Source organism: Triticum aestivum, chromosome 4A, assembly GCF_018294505.1.
Source record: "Triticum aestivum cultivar Chinese Spring chromosome 4A, IWGSC CS RefSeq v2.1, whole genome shotgun sequence".
Lineage (NCBI taxonomy): Eukaryota > Viridiplantae > Streptophyta > Magnoliopsida > Poales > Poaceae > Triticum > Triticum aestivum.
Genome location: NC_057803.1, coordinates 519,120,983 through 519,139,074, shown reverse-complemented (window position 1 = coordinate 519,139,074; position 18,092 = coordinate 519,120,983).

Below are 18,092 nucleotides of genomic sequence, written 5' to 3'. Positions count from 1 at the left end.
TCCCTTTTGGTTGATCAAGAGATCGTTGAGGTTCTTCTTGCCTTGTATGCAAGTCGCAAGACCTCTCTCAAGTTGCTCCTTCAACTTAGCATTTTCCTCAACAAGATGTATATGCTCACAACACGGGTTAGTAGCATTTGCATTATCAATTAAAACCATATGAGGAAAAGTTGCTTTCTCCTTAGTTAGCTTCACTTGGAGTTGATCATGAGACTCCTTGAGACTAGCGTGAATACCCTTCAAGGCCTTGTGGGCCTTGTCAAGTATATCAAACTCCTCTTTGAGTCTAGCAAGATCAACCCCGAGTTTGGCCTTCTCGGAATTTAGCACACGAGAAACAATGAGGGCATGATCATAATCTTTCTTTAACTTAGCATGATCAACGTTGTGTGACTCCTCAAGAGCCAAACGAAGACCACGCTCTTCCTCAAGAGCATTGGAAAGATCCGAAATCTCATCGGCATAGTCACGACTATGCCCTTCCATCTTAGAGATGGTGTCTTCGTGAGCCTCGATCATGTCATTGGCCTCACCAAGTTGTTCCAAGAGAGCAACAAAGTGCTTCTTGGATTTTCCCTTGAGTTTGCCCATAAAGGCCTCAAACTCGTTAGCCTCCACATTAGCTCCCTCAAGTTCATTAATGCTATCCATTGGGAAGGATGATTAATGATGGTAGTTTTGATGTTGGAGGTTACCTTGTTGGTGGCTTTAGCCATGAGGCACTTGGCGGTGATGCTCTCGTTGGGTGAGTCGAAGAGAGACACCCGTGACGTTGTTGCAATGGCAACGGAGGCCATGGCAACCGACTCATCATCTTCATCATCGTCATCATCCTCATTGTACTCTTCTTGCACAACCAAAGCCTTGGGAGGAGTCTTCTTGGTGAAGTTGTTCTTGTTGGGGAACGACTTGGCCTTGTCCTTTCGGATGAGTTTGCCACCATTGTCTTCCCTCTTCTCATACGGGCATTCCGCAACGAAATGACTCACGTTGCCGCAATTGTAGCAAGTCCTTACACGTTGCTTGCCCCTTGTGCCACTCGAGTTGTTTTTGCTAAAGTTGGGCCTCGAGTTTTTCTTGCTCCAAAATTGCCTTGAAGCAAGTGCCATGTGTTCATGATATGCATACTTCGTATCTTCGGGGTTGCTCTCCTCTTCTTCCTCTTCTTCTTCTTCCACGGTGAGCTTGGCCTTCAATGCAAGGTTAGGCTTCTTTGCCCGTTGAGAACGGAGCACCGCATTGTCGGCGGTCTTGTCCAAAATGTTCATGGCCACAAACTCATCCAACACTTCGCTTGAGGTCAAAGTGTGGAAGTCCGGTCTTTGACGAATGACGGAGGACATGGCCTTGTGGTAGGGCATCATTGCCTTGAGGAATTTGCGCTTGATCCAATTGTCATCCGTGTCCTTGCTCCCGTGATCTCGTAGTGAGACCGCGAGTTTGGTTACTCTCCGATAAAGCTCACGAGGTTCTTCATCTTCCTTCATTGCAAACTCATCGGCCTCATCTTGTACCACTTCATAGTTGGAGCGTTGAATGCTTGCGCTTCCCCGGTAGAGAGACACGACACAATGCCATGCATCTTTGGCCAAGGCGAAGGGACGAAGATGAGGTAGGTCTTCGGGTGGAATTGCATCTTGAATGATGAAGAGAGCATTCTCATTGAATTGATTGTCCGCGGCTTCTCGAGGAGTGAAGTTGCTTGGATCATGTGGATAGAAACCTTCTTCAATGATTCTCCAAAGGTTAGTGTTCACATGATTTAAATGACGTTTAAAGCGGTAAACCCAAGAATCAAAATCCTCATTTTTCACAATCTTAGGGGGAGGACCGGCATGATTCAAATGAGTGGAAGGAACCGGTCCACCATAAACAAGTGGTGGTTCCACATGGGCAAAGATGCCGGTGCCATTCTTGCCACTAGAAGAAGGAGCCTTTTCACTACTAGCTTCCCCCTTGTCGGGGATAGCATCCGACACCTTGTTGGCGGGATCACCCACTTTCAACGGTGCGGTGGATAGTTTAAGCCCCTCAAGAAATTTAGTAAACATGCTTTCAACTTCGGTCGTCATGGAGGTTTTCAATGTCTCCAAGGCCACATTGAACTCCTCACGAGAGACCGAAGTTCCCCCATCTCCCGTAGACGAGATCGGATTCACACCGGAGTGTTCCTCCACACCGTCTACGGTATCAACCATACTCTTTGGACGGTAAAGTCCTTAATAAAGAGACGAGGCTCTGATACCAATTGAAAGGATCGATATGGTTGACTAGAGGGGGGGGTGAATAGGCAACTACCAATTTTTAGCTTTTCTTTACCAAATTAAACTTTGCATCAAAGTAGGTTGTCTAGATGTGCAACTAGGTGAGCAACCTATATGATGCAATAACAACAAGCATACAAGCAAGCAAGGGAAGAAACACTAAAGAGCTTGCACAAGTAAAGGTAAGAGATAACCAAGAGTGGATCCGGTGAAGACGAGGATGTGTTACCGAAGTTCCTTCCTTTTGAGGGGAAGTACGTCTCCGTTGGAGCGGTGTGGAGGCACAATGCTCCCCAAGAAGCCACTAGGGCCACCGTATTCTCCTCACGCCCTCACACAATGCGAGATGCCGTGATTCCACTATTGGTGCCCTTGAAGGCGGCGACCGAACCTTTACAAACAAGGTTGGGGCAATCTCCACAACTTAATCGGAGGCTCCCAACAAGACCACGAAGCTTCACCACAATGGAATATGGCTCCGAGGTGACCTCAACCGTCTAGGGTGCTCAAACCCCCAAGAGTAACAAGATCCGCTAGGGATGAGTGGGGGAATCGAAAATCCCTTGGTGGAAGTGTAGATCGGAGCCTTCTGAACCACTCCCGAGCAAATCAACAAGTTTGATCGGCTAGAGAGATAGACCGGGCGAAAATGAAGCTTGGAGTATTTAATGGAGCTTGAGCAATAAATGGAGCTTGGGGGAGGAAGAGGTAGGTGAGAAGGAAGAAGGGGACTCCCTTTTATAGTGGGGGCAACAATCCCGTTGCCCCCCACCAACCAGCCCCGCACAGGGCGGTACTACCGCTGAGAGGGGGCGGTACTACCACCAGGACAACGGTACTGCCGCGCCCGCCAGCGGTACTGCCGCGCTGAGGAGACCAGTAGGGAACGGACCCAAATGCGGTACTACCGCGGTGGTAGGGAGGTACTACCGCTCCTGGGACGGTACTACCGCCACTACAACCATGATTAGTGCCGCAAAACCCGACACGAGAAAAAGACCTCTCGAATCGAGGCGGTAGGAGCTAGACTGCCCAGCGGTACTACGACAGTGGGGTCAAGGGCGGTAGTACCGCTGTGGAGCGGTACTGCCGCTTGTGACCCTTCGGCCGTAGTACCGCAGGCAGTGCGGTACTACCACTGGGGCACGAGAGAGAGAGAGAGAGAGAGAGAGAAGAAATCTCTCAAAGATGTTGAGGACAAGGCGGAGGTGCCAGGCCCCCAGCGGTACTACTACTATGGAGCCACGGGCGGTACTATCGCTGCGGAGCGGTACTGCCGCTTGTGGCTCCTCAGCGGTACTACCGTTGGGTGCGCGATACTACCGCTTGACCCAGACAGGAGAAGGAAGAGAGAGGAGAGATCTCTTCAATGGAAAGGAAATGCTCGGAGGGTGAGAAGCTGATGTGTACGTGATGATTCCACCCATGAAAAACCCCAGCGGACCCCCTCTTGATAGTACGGTGCCCTCTATGCAACTAGTCCATCGAGAAAGAAACAAAAGAGCTACACCATCTTGAAATACACTCTAAGGGGAAGAAGGCGTCTCGTGCCAGGGGAGAATCTGTGAATTAAACAATGCACAATATTAGTCCGCAAACATGTTGTCATCAATCACCAAAACTACCTTGAGAGAGATATGCCATAACAGTAGGCCAATGAAATCCAGACTATAATACCTTGTGAGCAGTTCTATCTCCAGCATGATGTCCTCCATAAGCTTCGGAGTGACATTTCTGTAGGATTTGTCCCTGTTCATGATCAGGTACACAACATATAATAATACCATCTACTCCTTTATAAAGATGTGGGTCATCCCAAAAGTAATGTCTTAAATCATAGACGAATTTTTTCTTTTGTTGATACATAAAGATAGGTGGCAAATATTTATCAACAATGTAATTAGCATAGTCAGCATACCAAGGAGCACCATTAGCAAAATTTATTGCAGCTAACTGCTCATCAGGAAAACTATCATCAATAGGTAATGGGTCATCAAGCATATTTTCAAGCCTAGACAAGTTCTCAGCTCCCTTTCTATCAATAATATGCAAATCAAATTCTTACAACAAGAGAACCCAATGAATAAGTCTAGGTTTAGCATCTTTCTTTTCCATAAGATATTTAATAGCAACATGGTCTATGTGAACAGTTACTTTGGAATCAACAATATAAGGTCTAAACTTATCACAAGCAAACACCACTGCTAAGAATTCTTTTTAAGTAGTAGCATAATTTCTTTGATCACTGTCTAGAGTTTTACTAGCATATTGAATAACATTCAATTTCTTATCAACTCTTTGTCCTAGAACAACACCAACAGCATAATCACTAGTATCACACATAATTTCAAAAAGCAAATTCCAATTAGGTGGTTGAACTATAGGTGCAGTAATTAAAGCTTTCTTGAGTGTTTCAAAGGCTTCAAGACAATGATCATCAAAGACAAAAGGAATATCCTTTTGCAAAACATTAGTGAGTGGCCTAGAAATTTTAGAAAAGTCTTTGATAAATCACCTATAGAAACCAGCATGACCTAAGAAACTACGAATACCTTTGATGTTCTTGGGACATGGCATTTTCTCAATAGCATCAACCTTAGCTTGGTCCACTTCAATACCTTTTTTAGAAACTTTGTGACCAAGACAATGCCTTCATTTACCATAAAGTGGCACTTCTCCCAATTCAAGACAAGATTTGTTTGTTCACATCTCTGCAAAACTCGATCAAGATTGCTTAAAAAATCGTCAAAAGACTTCCCATAAATAGAAAAGTCATCCATGCAAACCTAAACAATCTTTTCACAAAAGTCAGACAATATAGCCATCATACATCTTTGAAAGGTAGCAGGTGCATTACATAAACCAAAAAGGCATACATCTATAAGCGTATGTTCCAAATGGACAAGTAAAAGTGGTCTTTTCTTGATCAGGTTGAGAAATAGGTATTTGTGAAAAGCCAGAATATCCATCAAGGAAGCAAAAGTGTGTGTGCTTAGATAATCTTTCAAGCATTTGATCAATAAAAGGCAAGGGGTAATGATCTTTTCTAGTTTCTTTATTTAATTTTTTAAAATCAATTACCATTCTATAACCTGTAACAATTCTTTATGGAATAAGTTCATTCTTATCATTAGGAACAACAGTAATACCTCCTTTCTTAGGGACACAATGAACATGTCTTACCCATCTACTATGAGCTATGGGATAGATTATACATACTTCCAGAAGTTTTAATATTTCCGTTCTTACCACCTCTTTCATCTTCGGATTTAACCGACGTTGGTGATCAACAACTGGTTTAGCATCAGGTTCCATATTAATTTTGTGATGACATAGAGTGGGACTAATGCCCTTTAAATCATCAAGAGTATATCCAATAGCAGCCCGGTGCTTCCTTAGAACTTCCAATAATCTTTCTTCTTCATGTTCTGAAAGGTTAGCACTAATAATAATAGGATATATCTTCTTTTCATCAAGATAAGCATATTTCAAAGTGTCTGGCAATTGTTTCAATTCAAACACATGATCACCTTTAGGTGGAGGAGGACCTCCTAGAGTTTTAATAGGCAGATTGTGTTTAAGTAGAGGACATTGTTCGAAGAAAATATTGTCTATTTCATTCCTTTCATGCGTATGTAAATCATTCTCATGGTCTAGCAAGTATTGCTCTAAAGGATCAGTAGGTGGCACAACAATAGAAGCAAGACCAATGAATTCATCCTTACTAGGCAATTCATTTTCATGATAATTTCTACTAAACTTGGAAACATTAAACTCATGAGACTCATCACCAAAGCTAACTTCCACAGTTTGTTTCTGGCAATCTATCCTAGCATTAACTGTGTTTAAGAAAGGTCTACCAAAGATAATGGGACAGAAGTCATCATGTGGAGTACCAAGAACAAGAAAATCGGTAGGCTATTTTGTTTTCCCACACAAGACTTCAACATCTCCGACAATCCCAACTGGTGATATAGTGTCTCTATTTGCAAGTTTAATAGTAACATCTATGTCTTCTATCTCAACAAGTGCTATTTCCTCCCTAATTTCTTGATATAACTTGTGAGGAATAGCATTCACACTAGCACTCATATCACATAAACCATAATAACAGTGATCTCCTATTTTAACTGAAATGACAAGCATGCCAACAACAGGTCTATGTTTATCTTTTCCATCAGGTTTAGCAATTCTAGCAGCTTCACAGAAGTAGATAACATACCCATCCACATCTTCTTCCAAGAGATCTTTAACTATAGCAATATTAGGTTCAACTCTAATTTGTTCATCTGGTTTAGGTGTTCTAACAGAGCTTTTGTTAACCACATTTGAAACTTTAGCATGTTCCTTTATCCTAACAGGAAAAGGAGGTTTCTCAAAATAAGCAGTAGGAACAACTGGATCAACATTATAAAGTATAGTTTCTTCTTTAACTGATATCGGTTCTTTAATTTCTTATTTAATAGGTGATTGATATCTAATCCACTTCTCTTTAGTGAGTTCAACATGAGTAGCAAAAGATTCACAAAAGGAGGCTACTATCTCAGAGTCAAGTCCATATTTAGTGCTAAACTTTTGAAAAGCATCGGTATCCATAAAAGTTTTAACACAATCATACTTAAGCTTTATACTTGACTCTTTAACTTCGTCGAGTTCCCAATCTTCAGAGTTGCGTTTAATTCTTTCCAAAAGATCCCACCGGAATTCAATAGTCTTCTTCATAAAAGAACCAACACAAGAAGTATCCAACATGGTTTGATCATTACGAGAAAGCTGAGCATAAATTTTTTGAATAATAATTTCTCTTGAGAGCTCATGATTGGGGCATGAATATAACATTGACTTAAGCCCCCCAATCTAGAGCGATACTTTCTCCTTCACGAGGCCAAATTTCAAATGATTCCAATTCCATGATCCAATATCATCGCATAGCCTATACCATGCCAATGCTTTTTCCCTTCAAAGATAAAGGGAAAACCTTTTTCATAACTTCATCCCTGGGTAAACCTGCAAGCTTAAACAATCCACAAATTTGTTCCACATGTATCAAGTGCATATCAGGATGTTCGGTTCCATCTCCTGCATAAGGATTAGCTAGCAGTTGTTCTATCATACCCGAAGGAATTTCATATTCAAGCTCTTATCCCTTAATGGGAAAGAGCGAAAGCCCGCAGTCTGGGGTTCTAGGCTGCTATAGTAGAGTCAGCAGCCGTAAGCCCCAGATAGGGGAGACATGCCCTTTAGGGCGTATTGACCCGATGCCGAAGGACTGCTCCTAGTCTCGAGGAGTGAATCCGAGAGGCGTGACTAGCTCGATGGAGTGAGTACTTGAAACCGTAGTGAAGAGTACAGATCGACCGGAAGGTAGGTTAGGGAGCAGAATAGTTTATAACGGAGAGATCCTTTCCTTTAGTGCAGTTGTTTAGTTGAACTTCCTTTAATAAGGTTGACGAGGAGTGACCGATCACTTTTTAGTAGGTGTTGTAGGTTGAGGGGCAATTAATTGTGGCTCTGGGCGAGGTGAAGATACCCCGAACAAACCCCTCAAAGGATTGTTTTCCATTGTTCTACCTCTTGAGCATGTGTTGGTTTTCCCTTGAACAGGAAAGGGTGATGCAACAAAGTAGCATAAGTATTTCCCTTAGTTTTTGAGAACCAAGCTATCAATACAGTAGGAGACTACACGCAAGTCACCTAGTACCTGCACAAAAAACAAGAACCTCGCAACCAACGCGATAAAGGGGTTGTCAATCCCTTCACGGTCACTTACAAAGTGAGATCTGATAGAGATAATAAGATAAATATTTTTGGTATTTTTGTTGTATAGAAAAGTAAAGATTGCAAAATAAATAGTAAACTAGAATTGTAGATCAGAAACTTATATGATGTAAAGTAGACCCCGGGGCCATAGGTTTCACTAGTGGCTTCTCTCAAGATAGTATATATTACAGTGGGTGAACAAATTACTGCCGAGCAATTGATAGAAAAGCGCATAGTTATGATGATATCTTGGCATGATCATGAACATAGGCATCACGTCCATGTCAAGTAGACCGAAACGATTCTGCATGTACTACTATTACTCCGCACATCGACCACTATCCAGCATGCATCTAGAGTATTAAGTTCAAAAGAACAGAGTAACGCATTAGGCAAGATGACATGATGTAGAGGGGTAAACTAAAGCAATATGATATAAACCCAATCTTTTTATCCTCGATGGCAACAATACAATACGTGTCGGTTCCCTTTCTGTCACTAGGATCGAGCACCGCAAGATTGAACCCAAAGCTAAGCACTTCTCCCATTGCAAGAAAGATCAATCTAGTAGGCCAAACCAAACTGATAATTCAAAGAGACTTGCAAAGATATCAAATCATGCATATAATAATTCAGAGAAAAATCAAATATTGTTCATAGATAATCTTAATCATAAACCCACAATTCATCGGATCTCAGCAAACACACCGCATAAAGAATTACATCGAATAGATCTCCAAGAACATCGAGGAGAACTTTGTATTGAGATCCAAAGAGAGAGAAGAAGCCATCTAGCTAATAACTATGGACCCGAAGGTCTGTGGTAAACTACTCACACATCATCGAAGAGGCTATGGTGTTGATGTAGAAGCCCTCCGTGATCGAATCCCCCTTTGTCAGATCGCTGGAAAAGGTCCCCATATGGGATCTCACGGGTACAGAAGGTTGCGGCGGTGGAAAAGTGGTTTCGTTTCTCCCCTGGATGTTTTCAGGGTATAAGAGTATATATAGGCGAAATAAGTAGGTTGGTGGAGCTGCGAGGGGGCCCACGAGGGTGGGGGGCGCGCCGCCCTACCTCGTGTCTGCTTCGCTGCTTCCTTGACGTCCACTCCAAGTCTCCTGGATCATGTTTGTTCCAAAAAATATCCTCTCGAAGGTTTCATTCCATTTGGATTCCGTTTGATATTCCTTTTCTACGAAACACTGAAATAGGCAAAAAACAGCAATTTGCACCGGGCTTTCGGTTAATAGGTCATTCCCAAAAATAATATAAAAGTGTATAATAAAGCCCATAAACATCCAAAACAGATAATATAATAGCATGGAAAAATAAAACATTATAGATACATTTGAGACGTATCAAGCATCCCCAAGCTTAATTCCTGCTCGTCCTCGAGTAGGTAAATGATAAAAACAGAATTTTTGATGTGGAATGCTACCTAACATAATTCTCAATGTATTCTCTTAATTGTGGCATGAATGTTTAGATCCGAAAGATTCTAGATAGAAGTTTAATACTGACATAAAAATAATAATACTTCAAGCTATGCTAACCAAGCAATCATGTCTTATCAAAATAACATAGCCAAAGAAAGTTCATCCCTACAAAGTCATATAGTTTGGCCATGCTTCATTTTCGTCACACAAAATGCTCCCATCATGCACAACCCCGATGACATACCAAGCAATTGTTTCATACTTTAGTCTTTTCAAACTCTTTCAACTTACATGCAATATATGAGCGCGAGCGATGGATATAGCACTATGGGTGGAATAGAATATGATGATGGGGTTGTGTGAGAAGACAAAAAGGGAGAAAGTCTCACATTGACACGACTAATCAATGGGCTATGGAGATGCCCATCAATTGATGTCAATGCAAGGAGTAGGGATTGGCATGCAACGGATGCACTAGAGCTATGAATATACGAAAGCTCAACAAAAGTAACTAAGTGGGTGTGCATCCAGCTTGCTTGCTCACGAAGACCTAGGGCATTTGAGGAAGCCCATTATTGGAATATACAAGCCAAGTTCTATAATGAAAAATTCCCACTAGTATATGAAAGTGACAACATAAGAGACTCTCTATCATGAAGATCATGGTGCTACTTTGAAGCACATTTGTGGAAAAAGGAAAGTAACATTGCCCCTTCTCTCTTTTCTCTCATTTTTTGGGCCTCTCTTTTTTATGGCCTTTCTCTTTTTTTCTTTCTTTTTTATTCTTTCTTTCGAAGAACTTTCCTCACATGGGACAATGCTCTAATAATGAAAATCATCACACTTCTATTTAATTTAAAACTCAAGAATTACAACTCGATACTTAGAACAAAATATGACTCTATGTGAATGCCTCCGGCGGTGTACCGGGATATGTAGTGAATCAAGAGTGACATGTATGAAAGAATTATGAAGGTGGTTTTGCCACAAATATGATGTCAACTACATGATCATGCAAGGCAATATGACAAATGGAGCGTTTCATAATAAACGGAATGGTGGAAAGTTGCATGGCAATATATCTCAGAATGGCTATGGAAATGCCATAATAGGTAGGTATGGTGGCTGTTTTGAGGAAGATATAAGGAGGTTTATGTGTGATAGAGCGTATCATATCACGGGGTTTGGATGCACCAGCGAAGTTTGCACCAACTCTCGAGGTGAGAAAGGGCGCACAGTACCGAAGAGGCTAGCAATGATGGAAGGGTGAGAGTGCATATAATCCATGGACTCAACATTAGTCATAAAGAACTCATATACTTATTGCAAAAATCTACAAGTCATCAAAACCAAGCACTACGCGCATGCTCCTAGGGCGATAGATTGGTAGGAGAAGACCATCGCTCGTCCCCGACCGCCACTCATAAGGAAAGCAATCAAAGAATGCCTCATGCTTCAAATTTGTCACACAATGTTTACCATATGTGCATGCTACGGGACTTGCCAACTTCAACACAAGGATTTCTCAATTCCATAATTACTCAACTAGCACAACTTTAATATTACCACCTTTATATCTCAAAGCAACTATCAAGAATCAAACTTCTCATAACATTTAATGCACTCTATATGAAAGTTTTTATTATACCCATCCCGGATGTCTATCATATTAGGACTAATTTCATAACCAAAGAAAATTGCCATGTTGTTCTAAAGACTCTCAAAATAATATAAGTGAAGCATGAGAGATCAATAATTTCTATAAAATAAAACCACCACCGTGCTCTAAAAAAGATATAAGTGAAGCACTAGAGCAAAATTATCTAACTCAAAAGATATAAGTGAAGCACATAGAGTATTCTAATAAATTCCGATTCATGTGTGTATCTCCCAAAAGGTGTGTACGGCAAGGATGATTGTGGTAAATTAAAAATCAAAGACTCAAATCATACAAGACGCTCCAAGCAAAACACATCTCGTGTGGTGAATAAAAATATGGCCTCAAGTGAAGTTACCGATAGATGAAGACGAAAGAGGGGATACCTTCCGGGGCATCCCCAAGCTTAGGCTTTTGGTTGTCCTTGAATTTTACCTTGGGGTGCCTTGGGCATCCCCAAGCTTAGGCTCTTGCCACTGCTTGTTCCGAAATCCATCAAATCTTTACCCAAAAACTTGAAAACTTCACAACACAAAACTCAACAGAAAATCTCATGAGCTCCGTTAGTATAAGAAAACAAACCACCACTTTAAGGTACTGTAATAAACTCATTATTTATTTATATTGGTGTTAAACCTACTGTATTCCAACTTCTCTATGGTTCATACCCCCTGATACTAGCCATAGATTCATCAAAATAAGCAAACAACACACGAAAAACAGAATCTGTCAAAAACAGAACAGTCTGTAGAAATCTGTAGGTTTCGAATACTTCTGTAACTCCAAAAATCCTGAGAAATTAGGACATCCTGAATAATTTTTATATTTATATACTTCAGTTGGAATCAGTATTTTATCTCTCTCTGGTTAAAAATGAAAATTATTCTCGTGAGCGCATACTTTCTGTTTTTTTTCAGCAAGATCAAATAACAATCATCCAAGAAGATCCTAAAGGCTTTACTTGGCACAAACACTAATTAAAACATAAAAAACACAACCATAATAGAGTATAGATGATTTATTTATTACTAAACAGGAACAAAAGGTAAAGAACAAAAATAAAATTGGGTTGCCTCCCAACAAGCGCTATCGTTTAACGCCCCTAGCTAGGCATTGCGATTTCAACGATGCTCACATGAAAGACAAGAATTGAAGCACAAAGAGAGCATCAAAAAACACGTGACAAACACATCTAAGTCTAACATACTTCCTATGCATAGGAATTTCATAAGCAAACAAATTATCAAGACAAGTAAAAACCACCATATGCAAGGAAGAAGAAAGAAACAATAGCAATCTCAACCTAACGAGAGGTAATTTTGTAACATGAAAATTTCTACAACCATATTTTCCTCTGTAATAATAATTACTTGTAGGATCACAATCAAATTCAAAAATATATCTATCATATAAAATATTTTCAACACGATCCACATGCATGCGAAGTTGACACTCTTCCAAAATAGTAGGATTAACAGTAACTAAAGTCATGACCTCTCCAAACCCACCTTTATAAAAAAAATCATAAGATTGAACATTATCCAAATGTGTGAGATCTAAAGTTGACACTCTTCCAAACCCACTTTCAGTATTATTGCAAACATTATTACCAATCTCATATTCATCACGGGGCTTAAATAAATTTTCAAGATCATAAGAAGAATCACCCCAATCTTGATCATTGCAACAAATAGAAGTCATAGCAAAACTCACATCCCCAAGCTTAGGGTTTTGCATATTATTAGCACAATTTGCATCAATAGAATTTACAATAAAATCATTGCAATCATGCTTTTTATTCAAAGATCTATCATGAATCGCTTCATAAAGTAATTCATGACACTTTTCAGATTCACGAATTTCAAGCAAAACCTCATAAAGATAATCTAGTGCACAAAACTCACTAGCAATAGGTTCATCATAATTGGATCTCTTAAAGAGATTAGCAAGTGGATGAGGATCCATAAACTTTTAGCAACCGAAGATGCAAGCAAAAAGAAGGTACATGGTAACACAAGCAAACAAAAGATCCAACGGAAGAATGGCGAAGAAAAGGGCAAGGGTGAAGTGGGGGAGAGGAAAACGAGAGCAAAATGGCAAATAATGTAATGCGAGGGATAAGAGTTTGTGATAGGAACTTGGTATGTCTTGACTTGGCGTAGATCTCCCCGGCAACGGCGCCAGAAACCCTTCTTGCTACCTCTTGAGCATGCGTTCGTTTTCCCTTGAAGAGGAAAGGGTGATGCAGCAAAGTAGCATAAACATTTCCCTCAGTTTTTGAGAACCAAGGTATCAATCCAGTAGGAGACTACACGCAAGTCACCTAGTACCTGCACAAACAAACAAGAACCTCGCAACCAACGCGATAAAGGGGTTGTCAATCCCTTCACGATCACTTAAGAAAGTGAGATCTGATAGAGATAATAAGATAAATATTTTTGGTATTTTTGTTGTATAGAAAAGTAAAGATTGCAAAATAAATGGTAAACTAGAATTGTAGATCGGACACTTATATGATGTAAAGTAGACCCGGGGGCCATTGGTTTCACTAGTGGCTTCTCTCAAGATGGCATATATTACGGTGGGTGAACAAATTACTGCCGAGCAACTGATAGAAAAACGCATAGTTATCATGATATCTAGGCATGATCATGAACATAGGCATCACGTCCGTGTCAAGTAGACCGAAACGATTCTGCATCCACTACTATTACTCCACACATCGACTGCTATCCAGCATGCATCTAGAGTATTAAGTTCAAAAGAACAGAGTAACACATTAGGTAAGATGACATGATGTAGAGGGATAAACTCAAGCAATATGATATAAGCCCCATCTTTTTATCCTCGATGGCAACAATACAATACGTGCCGGTTCCCTTTCTATCACTGGGATCGAGCACCGCAAAATTGAACCCAAAGCTAAGCACTTCCCCCGTTGCAAGAAAGATTGATCTAGTAGGCCAAACCAAATGGATAATTCAAAGAGACTTGCAAAGATATCAAATCATGCATATAAGAATTCAGAGAAGAATAGAATATTGTTCATATATAATCTTAATCATAAACCCACAATTCATCGGATCTCAGCAAACACACCGCAAAAAGAATTACATCGAATAGATCTCCAAGAACATCAAGGTGAACTTTGTATTGAGATCCAAAGAGAGAGAAGAAGCCATCTAGCTAATAACTATGGACCCGAAGGTCCGTGGTAAACTACTCACACATCATCGGAGAGGCTATGGTGTTGATGTAGAAGCCCTCCGTGATCGAATCCCCCTCTGGCAGATCGCCGGAAAAGGTCCCCAGATGGGATCTTACAGGTACAGAAGGTTGCGGCGGTGGAAAAGTGGTTTCGTTGCTCCCCTGGATGTTTTCAAGGTATAAGAGTATATATAGGCGAAAGAAGTAGGTCGGTGGAGCTGCGAGGGGCCCACGAGGGTGGGGGCGTGCCGCCCTACCTCGTGGCTGCCTTGCTGCTTCCTTGACGTCCACTCCAAGTCTCCTGGATCACGTTTATTCCAAAAAAGATCATCCCGAAGGTTTCATTCCATTTGATATTCCTTTTCGGCGAAACATTGAAATAGGCAAAAAAATAGCAATTTGCACTTTGACCATGAGATCGTGTAACTCCCGGATACCGTAGGAGTGCTTTGGGTGTACCAAACGTCACAACGTAACTGGGTGACTATAAAGGTGCACTACAGGTATCTCCGAAAGTGTCTGTTGGGTTGACACGGATCAAGACTGGGATTTGTCACTCCGTGAGACGGAAAGGTATCACTGGGCCCACTCAGTAATGCATCATCATAATGAGCTCAAAGTGACCAAGTGTCTGGTCACTGGATCATGCATTACGGTACGAGTAAAGTGACTTGCCGGTAACGATATTGAACGAGGTATTGGGATACCGACGATCGAATCTCGGGCAAGTAACATACCGATTGACAAAGGGAATTGCATACGGGGTTGCTTGAATCCTCGACATCGTGGTTCATCCGATGAGATCATCGTGGAGTTTGTGGGAGCCAACATGGGTATCCAGATCCCGCTGTTGGTTATTGACCAGAGAGTCGTCTCGGTCATGTCTACATATCTCCCGAACCCGTAGGGTCCACACACTTAAGGTTCGGTGACGCTAGGGTTGTAGGGATATGTATATGCTGTAACCCAAATGTTGTTCGGAGTCCCGGATGAGATCCCGGACGTCACGAGGAGTTCCGGAATGGTCTGGAGGTAAAGATTTATATATGGGAAGTCCTGTTTCGGCCATCGGGACAAGTTTCGGGGTCATCGGTATTGTACCGGGACCACCGGAAGGGTCCCGGGGGTCCACCGGGTGGGGCCACCCATCCCGGTGGGCCACATGGGCTGTAGGGAGTGCGCCTTGGCCTGCATGGGCCAAGGGCACCAGCCCCAAGAGGCCCATGCGCCTAGGCTTTCAAAGGGGAAGAGTCCTAGGAGGGGAAGACACCTCCTAGGTGCCTTGGGGGGAGGGAAACCTCCCTTGGCCGCCGCCCCACCCTAGGAGATTGGCTCTCCTAGGGCCTGCGCCCCCCCTTGGCCCTCCTATATATAGTGGGGGAAGGAGGGTTTTCATCCCACGCCTTAGGTTGCCTCCTTCTCCCTCTCCAACATCTCCTCCTCCTCCATAGCGCTTGGCGAAGTCCTGACGGAGTACTGCAGCTCCATCACCACCACGCCGTCGTGCTGCTGCTTTAGCCATCTTCCTCGACCTCTCCTTCCCTCTTGCTGGATCAAGAAGAAGGAGACGTTACGCTGACCGTATGTGTGTTGAACGCGGAGGTGCCGTCCGTACGGTGCTAGGATCTCCGGTGATTTGGATCACGTCGTGTTCGACTACCTCATCCCCGTTCTTTGAACGCTTCCGCTCGCGATCTACAAGGTACGTAGATGCATCTAATCACTCGTTGCTAGATGAACTCCTAGATGGATCTTGGTGAAACCGTAGGAAAATTTTGTTTTTCTGCAACGTTCCCCAACAGTGGCATCATGAGCTAGGTCTATGCGTAGTTCTTCTTGCACGAGTAGAACACAATTTGTTGTGGGCGTAGATGTTGTCAACTTTCTTGCCGCTACTAGTCTTATCTTGCTTCAATGGTATTGTGGGATGAAGCGGCCCAGACCAACCTTACACGTACGCTTACGTGAGACCGGTTCCACCGACTAACATGCACAAGTTGCATAAGGTGGCTGGCGGGTGTCTGTCTCTCCTACTTTAGTTGGAGCGGATTCGATGAAAAGGGTCCTTATGAAGGGTAAATAGAAGTTGACAAATCACATTGTGGCTTTCACGTAGGTAAGAGAACGTTCTTGCTAGAACCCTACTTCAGCCACGTAAAACTTGCAACAACAATTAGAGGACGTCTAACTTGTTTTTGCAGCAAGTGCTTTGTGATATGATATGGCCAAAGTTGTGATGAATGATGAATGATCTATATGTGATGTATGAGATGTTCATGCTATTGTAATAGGAATCATGACTTGCAAGTCGATGAGTATGACAACCGGCAGGAGCCATAGGAGTTGTCTTTATTTTTTGTATGACCTGCGTGTCATTGAGAAACGCCATGTAAATTACTTTACTTTATTGCTAAACGCGTTAGCCTTAGTAGTAGAAGTAATAGTTGGCGAGCAACTTCATGGAGACACAATGATGGAGATCATGATGATGGAGATCATGGTGTCATGCCGGTGACAAGATGATCATGGAGCCCCAAGATGGAGATCAAAGGAGCTATGTGATATTGGCCATATCATGTCACTATTATTATTTGATTGCATGTGATGTTTATCATGTTTTGCATCTTGTTTGCTTAGAACGACGGTAGTAAATAATATGATCCCTCATAATAATTTCAAGAAGTGTTCTCCCCTAACTATGCACCATTGCTAAAGTTCGTCGTTTCGAAGCACCACGTGATGATCGGGTGTGATAGATCCTTACGTTCACATACAACAGGTGTAAGACAGTTTTACACATGCAAAACACTTAGGGTTGACTTGACGAGCCTAGCATGTGCATAGACATGGCCTCGGAACACAGAAGACCGAAAGGTCGAGCATGAGTCGTATAGAAGATACGATCAACATGAAGATGTTCACCGACGTTGACTAGTCCGTCTCACGTGATGATCGGACACGGCCTAGCTAACTCGGATCATGTTATACTTAGATGACTAGAAGAGGGATGTCTATCTAAGTGGGAGTTCATTATAATTTGATTAGATGAACTTAATTATCATGAACTTAGTCTAAAATCTTTACAATATGTCTTGTAGATCAAATGGCCAACGTAGTCCTCAACTTCAACGCGTTCCTAGAGAAAACCAAGCTGAAAGACGATGGCAACAACTACACGGACTGGGTCCGGAACCTGAGGATCATCCTCATAGCTGCCAAGAAAGATTATGTCCTACAAGCACCGCTAGGTGATCCACCTGTCCCACAGAACCAAGACGTTATGAACGCTTGGCAGACACGTGCTGATGACTACTCCCTCGTTCAGTGCGGCATGCTTTACAGCCTAGAGCCGGGGCTCCAAAAGCGTTTTGAGAGACATGGAGCATATGAGATGTTCGAAGAGCTGAAAATGGTTTTTCAAGCTCATGCCCGGATCGAGAGATATGAAGTCTCCGACAAATTCTTCAGCTGTAAGATGGAGGAAAATAGTTCTGTCAGTGAGCACATACTCACTATGTCTGGGTTACATAACCGCTTGACTCAGCTGGGAGTTAATCTCCCGGATGATGCGGTCATTGACAGAATCCTCCAGTCGCTTCCACCAAGCTACAAAAGCTTTGTGATGAACTTCAATATGCAGGGGATGGAGAAGACCATTCCTGAAGTATTTGCTATGCTGAAATCAGTAGAGGTAGAAGTCAAGAAGGAACATCAAGTGTTGATGGTGAATAAAACCACTAAGTTCAAGAAGGGCAAGGGTAAAAAGA